Source organism: Mytilus edulis, chromosome 5 (assembly GCF_963676685.1).
Source record: "Mytilus edulis chromosome 5, xbMytEdul2.2, whole genome shotgun sequence".
Lineage (NCBI taxonomy): Eukaryota > Metazoa > Mollusca > Bivalvia > Mytilida > Mytilidae > Mytilus > Mytilus edulis.
In genome coordinates, this window is record NC_092348.1 from 7,227,201 (window position 1) to 7,236,046 (window position 8,846).

Below are 8,846 nucleotides of genomic sequence, written 5' to 3' on the forward strand. Positions count from 1 at the left end.
GGGTTGCTGCTCCTGAATTGGTATTTTTTAAGGAAATTTTACTGTTTTTGGTTATTATCTTGAATATTATTATAGATAGAGATAAACTGTAAACAGCAATAATGTTCAGCAAAGTAAGATCCACAAACAAGTCAACATGACCAAAAAGGTCAGTTGACCCCTTAAGGAGTAATTGCCCTTTATTGTCAATTTTTATTTTGTAAATTTTAAAATATTTTCCTCTGTATTTAATGGGCGAAGTTCATTATAAATTGAGATAATTGTAAGAAGCAAGAATGTTCAGTAAAGTAAGATCTACAAACACATCACCATCACTAAAACACAATTTTGTCATGAATCCATCTGTGTCCTTTGTTTAATATGCACATAGACCAAGGTGAGCAACACAGGCTCTTAAGAGCCTCTAGTTTAATCAATTCAACGTGAAATGTCGTGTAAATACATGTAATAAGAATATTGTATGATAGAGAAATATTTTTATTTACTTTTTTATATCTTCTGTAGCTGTATATAACTTCCAAACGGAATTTATATATCGTAATGATAATCAGACGTTTTTGTCTATGTGACGACCCCTCCATTTTACCTGCAAACTGTAGGTGCCATTAGTCGGTATCGAGAGTTGTTGAAAAGGTCTTCTAGCTCTATTCTATATTTACCAAATTGACGTACATTTTTATACGTAAAATCTTATTAGTTAGTTTTGATGTCTCTGTACAATGATTTTAACATATTTACAGTGCAGTTAATGGTAAGAGAAATAAGATCTTAATCAAATTCAATCATAAAAGTTCACTTTTTGAATACAGTAAATGACTTCGGGCAGTTGCAACTCATTCTTTTATCTTAGTGAAGGATAAATCGTACTTTAAAAAAAATCATTCTTATTCAAACAAAAAAATCTGAAGCTAACATTATCCAGATGCTTGTTTTCTTGTATAAAACGTATTTGTTACGTTTTACGGATGACGACAGGTCGTAACTCCAATCCTGTCCCCTTCAGGACCGTAAGTACATTGAGGCAAATGAGGCAAATGCCTCATGTTGGAAATTTCCAAAAAAAAAAAAAAAAAAAAACTGAAACAGGATTGTCTTCATATCAACCTAAATTGTTTTCACGGAAAGTGTCTTGCAAGTCTCTCTGATGTCTCCCGTGCATGTTTTTCGAGATCCATGTTTCTATTTTACTTTTAGTTTTCAGAGTTGATGGTCTATTGTTTGTACTTCTGTGTCCCGGGTTTGTCTTTTGTTCATTTATTGTCCTACTTTATAACTATAATCTGCAGAGTGTAGATTTTCATTCGTAAACTGTGGTTTTGCCATGTTGCATGTCCACCGATGTCCAGACATTGTACGAGAAACTATTTTAAGAATATACGATGCTACTGGACATAAAAAAAATTGTCGTTTCTGCATGGAGAATTGAACTTGATATCAAAGAATACAAAACTGGCTCTTTTTTGTAGATGAAACAAGATAGCTGACATTGTTTAAATTAAAGTAAGACCACCAATTTACCGGTGTCAAATCATCTTTAAAAAAAGTCAATGTATTGCCATATGACCTTTTACATTGAAGGATTAAACTTGCATGAAGTCGTGTTTAGACTCTTAAACAGAAAGAAAGAATATGGAGTAAACGTGCACAGGACCTTATCTCAAACAAAGTCAATGCATAGAAAAAATACAAATGATCAATGGCCAAAGTTTTTTTTCCCTATTCTTCATCTTGATAGTTGATGGAGGGTCTTCAACAATAAAAGAATCATTAATACCATAAAACAAAGTCAAGATGGTCCTTAGTGTCGACTTAAGCAGTACTAGTACTTAAAATATAATACTGCACTGTCACTCTATTTCAATCTAGCCATAAAAAAATCACCAAAGTCTGAATTAAGCACAATACAAGACAAGAACAGACAGACATAATGATTATGAGAATTTCGGTTTTTGCTTTATTCTACATATCGGTCTACTTTTATAAATGTTGTCCCCGTAAAACCTAAAAGTCTTAAATTACAATGAGTTTTTGCTTTGAGAGAAGAATATTGTCAAAAGAAATAGCTTAAAATTAATTGCGTTTCAATGTAAGAAAGAGTCCGGGAAACGCTCAGAATGCACGATCTTGCGTTATTTTTCTCAGAGCTTCTGGGGGCCTTAAGCGGCCCCGAGACCCCACGCAAAAATATATTTTGCCTCAATATTATAAGAGGCTAGTTACGGCCCTGCCCTTTCCGAATTACAATTATCACCAGAATAGTACTTATGAAATTTGAAAAAAATAGGCAGGACAGGAGTTTTGAGTAAAAAAAAGGCAGGATGAGAAACTTGTTAAAAAAAAAGGCAGGATGACAATTTGTGTAAAAAAAGTCAGGATAAACTAGTAAAAAAAAAAGGCAGGACAGAGATTACAACTAAAAAAAAAAAGCAGGACAAAATTTTTCATCCTAGCCCCCCATAAAAATCAAATGGTAGCTCCCTTAGACGTAGATGTACCTTCGTTTTTATTTTGTTCTGTCTTTTGTGTTATTAAACGTAAAAGTAATCGAAAATTCACATCAGAGAACAATGGATAGAATTCAGTTATCTCAAAAACTACAAATCATGAAATAAATGCGGAGAAAAAATCAGTAGACTATTCAACGAGGCTTGTATCTTTGCAAGTAATAGTGCCATTGGATAGTATGACGTTCATTTTCACTGAACTAGTATACATTTTGTTTAGGGGCCAGCTGAAGGACGCCTCCGGGTGCGGAAGTTTCTTGCTGCATTGAGGACCTTCGGCTGTTGTTTGCTCTTTGGTCGGGTTATTGTCGCTTTGACTCATTCCCCATTTCAAGGCCATTCTCAATTCTATTTGTCTTTATACACAAGACCATTTATCTAAACTAAATCTCTCAGAATGGATATCCTTTTAGTGTATACCATAATATTACATATTGACCTACTTGGGGAAGGTGATTGCCTTTTTGGTATCGGGGAAAGCATTGACCATGAACTATGGAAATGAGGTAAAGGCTAAAAGATACCTGCCAGGGGAACATAAACTCTTTATAATCACTCCATACACCAAATAAAGTTGACCTTCTGCACACAAGAAAAACAGACAAAACATAGAAACCTAATTTTAACCACGGAACCGCGAAAACGATAATTTAGGTCAGATGACACCTGCCAGTGGACAATAGCACCTAACAGTCATTCCATACATCAACAATGCAGATCTATCGCATATAGTATCTGAGATATGGACTTAACCCCGAAACTTTGACTTGTTCACTGATCCATGAAATGAGGTTGAGGTCAAGTGAAAAATGTCTGACAGACACGAGGACCTTGCAATGTACCCACATACCAACTATAGTTATGCAATTACTCATAATAATAGAGAAATAACTATTATACAATAAATAAACCGTTATTACGAAGAAGTCACTGAACCATGAAAATGAAGTCAAGGACAATGAACATATGACAGACATAAATTTCATAACATAAGATACCTTTATACAAAGTCTGAAGCATCCAGGTCTTCTACCTTCTAAAGTATTAAGCTTGTAAGAAGTAAGAAAACTAACCACTTTATTTATAACAAAACGTTTTTGAAACAAAACTTCGATGGGCATGAACCAACTACAATTACTGAGTTACAGTCTTCGGACTTAGGACACTCAAACATACATCATGTATTACATGAGACAGTGTTGTACTACGGTAACATCATGCCATAAGAACAACCCGTAAAATCAGTTGAAAATGGCTTGACCCAGTAGATTGATACGAAGCACAAACAACAAGAGAGAATTAATAATCGTGATTAAATAATGTGGAAGATTGTTACATTGAGAATTTACTATAAATCTAAATAAACTTATTATTATCAATGCTCAATATAAATGAGGTTAAGGTCAGGTGAACCCTGTTAAACAACATAAACACCTTACAATCATACAATACCAACAAAATATAGTTATATTATTGCTAATGGTCGAGTATTAAAAAAACCCAACATAAAATGAAGTCAAGGTTAAATGAACCATGCCATACCAAATTACACCATCCAATTATTCCATGAAAATAAAGTTGAGGTCAGATGAATCCAGCTAGACATACGTTTACACCTTTCAATCATTACATATACCAAATATAAAATCCAAAATAGTGTAAGAAAGTTATTAAAATTGTGGTTTCCTGGCAGAAAATCTAAGTCCATTTAAAAGTAAAATACGAAAAAAATGAATTTATTTTTTTACAAAATTTACATCTTGATACTACTAGTATCTTATTATCATATAAAACAAGCTTTGGATGGAGAGTTGTCTCTTTGGCACTCACACCACATCTTCCTATATCTATTCCATCATAGTTTGGTAGAAATCAAGGATAGTTAACAAAGTTATTGAAATTTCAAAAACTTTAACCACAGAGTGAATATTTGTGGACCCAGCCACCGCCGATGCTGATGGAATGTGGGAGTGCTTAGTCTCGCAAAAAAAATACATTTTTAGATTCAACATAGCAAAGAACCCCAAGAATTCTATTTTTGTTAAAATCAAACTAAGTTTAATTTTGGACCCTTTGGAACATAATGTAGACCAATTTGAAAACGGGACCAAAACTTAAGAATCTAAATACGTTAGATTCGGCATATCAAAGAACCCTAATAATTCAATTTTTGATGAAATCAAACAAAATTTAATGTTAGACCCTTTTGGCCCCTAATTCCTAAACTGTAGGATCAAAACTCCCAAAATTAATCCCAATCTTCCTTATGTGGTCATAAACCTTGTGTTTAAATTTCATAGATTTCTATTTACTTATACTATAGTTATTTTTCGAAAACCAAGAAAAATGCTTATTTGTGCCCCTTTTTGGCCGCTAATTCCTAAACAGTTTGAACCAAAACCCCTAATCAAAGAGCTGAAAGCTCTGAAGAAAAATGACGCCACTCTCTCTAATATTGGGATAGTTTTTATGCAAGTCTTGATTTTCACATACCGTAATTAGTTTAACAATGCAACATGTATCGTGAGCATATAATTGATATTCGTATATGTGTGTGTGTGTGAAGTGAAGGTGACAACTGGCTGTTTTTTTAAGACAAATGAATAGGTCAAGACTAGCTGAATTGTACAAATAAATACCGTAGAAAGGCTTGTATATTTCTCACTGGTACATAGTCTGAATCTGGGTCCGTTCGCTTCCATTCACGTTTGCGCCCACTCATTTTCACCCCTTTCACTTTCACACCCTACATGTTCGCACCCAATCTTAATTGGTTTTGTGTTTAATAACTCTGTAAGCAAGTGTTTTCTTATAAGTATAATTGTTGTCATTGTCTCAAAATAAAGTGAGACAGCAATTTTTTTTTTGTGTTGAATAAATCTTAATCATGTTTTGGATAAGGTATTGCTAAAAATAATAATAATCCTTTCTAAATAAAGTGGTATTTTGTCAACGTTTTATTTTGTGTTGAATAACTCTTAATCATGTTTTGGTTAGTGTATTGCTATAACTTGTTTCATTGACTTGTTTCAAAATGAAGTGAGATTCTGACTATGTTTGTTTCTGCGTGTTGAATAAATTTTATCATGTTTTGGTTATATTAGTGGATTGCTATATTTTGGTTTCTATGTTTTATTGTTTCGTTGTTTCAGATCAATGGGACCAAGCTGTTAAAAACAATTATCTTTTGTGTTTTTTCCTTTAAAATCTTCAATGTTTTACTCATACCAAGCTATAAATACATTCAGTATTTACACCAAAGCAATTTAAAACAACAACCATGATTTTCCAATTATTCAACTTGAATTTGAATTAAAATTGGGCGCGAATGAGTGGAGTGTGAATGTGCGAACGTGTAGGGTGCGAAAATGTATTGGGCACAAACAGACCTGATACCACACAGTCTGAACCCCCTTCTCCCACAAAATATTAAGTAAATAATCTTTTTGTTACTGCTATCAAAGGTCTAATGAAACTCAGATAGTTTCAAACATTTGTCAAAGAATTCTAGTCAAACTGGCACCTAGTTAAATTGGCACCTGGACAAATCAGCACCTGGTTAAAATCGACACCTGATATAGTCAATTCGTCACCCATGTTAAATATATATTTTTAACAGTATTTTAAGCAATAGGGTAAAAATAAGAAAGGGGTTGCCAGAATTTTTTTCAGTATTTAAGCAAAAAGAGTTAAATACTAACTTTCACATTTTTGGGTGTTCATGTACATTTTGTATATATCTATTTTTCTCAACTAATGACTTTTTTGGTGTATTTTTAATGATATATATATATATGAGTAGTCCAAATAATTATTACGTCTGGCAAGGCTTTTTTAATTTTATTCTGGAACACCTTCCTATGACCGCAAGGCTATGTTAATTTTTTTTCTGGGACGCCTTCCTACGAACGTCGTAGGAAGGCGTCCCAGAAAAAAAATTAACATAGCCTTGCCAGACGTCATAATTATTTGGACTAATACACGAGATATTGTGTATTTTTCTGCATTAGGGAGCTACCATTTGATTTTTATGGGGGGGCTAGGATGAAATTTGAAAAAAATAGGCAGGACAGGAGTTTTGAGTTAAAAAAAAAGGCAGGATGAGCAACTTGGTAAAAAAAAAAGGCAGGATGACAATTTGTGTAAAAAAAGTCAGGATAACTAGTAAAAAAAAAAAGGCAGGACCGAATAGAGTAAAAAATAAAAAGGCAGGACAGAGATTTCAACTAAAAAAAAAAGCAGGACAAAATTTTTCATCCTAGCCCCCCCATAAAAATCAAATGGTAGCTCCCTTATTTTAAACAGTTGAGCATTTTACAGGATTGTTGGTTTAATGCTGTTTAAACTTTACTGAAAAACAAACACCTTAAATTTGCTAATTATTTGGCATGAAAGTTTGATTTATTGAAAGGGACTCATAGTTTTCAATTTTATTTTAATAATTGACTTGTATTTACAATTACACAAATTGTCTAATTGTTAAAACAACAGCTTTGATAAGGGCTTCGTTGTTTACCTTTATACACTACATATTCACTTTCGTTTCGTGGTTTACCAAAATACACAACAACATATTCACTATTCTTGGTAACAGTAATTAATTAATTGAATATAAAATATTATAACAAATATTATTGGATGCCGAATTGACGTCGAATAGGTGCCGATTTGACTAGATGCCAATTTAACCAGGTGCCGACTTGACTTGTACGTTTCAATTCCTCTGCGATCGTTTGCGGTATTTTCTTGAGAAAACCTATTTTCCATCATCAAAGAGAAGAAGAAACTGCTTTAAAATGATTCTGGAACGCTTCATGATTGTTAAAATAAGTTTAATTCACTCAAAAACAATTTTAAAACTTGCGATTAAACAGGAAGTTTCCAAAGCACGTGTAAAAGAAGAAATTAACCGGTGAGAGTGGAAATCCGTATATGACAGATATCCCTATAGTACGACTTTGAAAGTAAAACAGTTCAATCCTTTTGTAAAACAATCTTTAATATACCTATCACATTAATGTTTGAAGGGTCTTAAGCTTATTCAAACCATATAAGTCGGTATGAAACACCAAAACGGAATGAACAATAACCGATTACGTTTTGTAGTTTACAAATTCTAAAACTGGTTCCCGTCAAACTACAACACTTTGTTCGAGTGTAGTGGAATACAAGCAAAAACCAGTGTAAACTGGGTCCTGGCTGATTTAATACTACACAATGATGCATAATGATAACACAAGCAGATTCCAGTTTGTATGGAAAATAGGAAATACGAAACCAAGCGCGGTAGGCAGAGAAATGTAATGAAGTTCAGGTCGGCAGTTATGGAACAATGACTGCGTCATTTTCCAAAAACAATCCCAACCTTCCTTTATTGGTTATTAACCTCGTGTTAAAATTTGATTGATTTCTATTTACTTATACTAAAGTTATAATCCTGGACGCTGACGACGTGATACAAATATACGACCTTTTTTTTTTTTATATAAATCTTATTTGTGGCCCCCCCATTTCCTAAACTGTTGGTACCATCAGCCAAAAATTAATCCCAACCTTCCTTTTGTGTTATTAGACCTTCTGGTAAAATTTAATATAGGTCCATTAAAATAACATGCTTAAACTAAATTTATTGCCTAGAAACCAAATGTGTATATAGACGAAGACGGCGTGATAGCATTATACGAACAAAAAAAATGTTTGTAGTCATATAAAAACCTCCTGCATGTGTTCTTATATTCTCCAGTGAAGCTTTTGTTTTATCGGTTTGTAATAACATGAGCAACATGATGGGTGCCACATGAGGAGCAGGATCTGTTTACCCTTCTGGAGCACCTGAGATCGCCATAAATTTTTGGTGGCGTTCATGTTGCAGTCTTTAGTTTTCTATATTGTGTCATAGGTACTATTATTTGTCTGTTTGTTTTTATCATTTTTAGCCATGGCGTTGCTAGTTTATTTATTATCTATGAGTTTGACTGTTCCTCTGGTGTCTTTCGCCCAACCACCCCCCTTTTTTATTGATTGACAGGTGTCTGTCCATGTAGATTATAATCAATTGATTGTTATGTAAATTTGAATTCAAATTCTCTGAGAAGTTTAAACCCTGCTCACATAGGTGAATTCCACTCAAAAGCTTAATTGACAGGGATTGTTAGTTTTCCACTTGTAACCAAGCCTGGCTGATTGATCAAAGTACTACAGCTACCTCAAATAAAATTTGGCTACCATGACATTGCCAAGAGTTCTTGAACTAAAGTGACATTAAACACCAACATTCAATCATTAAAATTATCCTTAGTTCAATCAATCATTAAAATTATCCTTATATTAATCAATTATTAA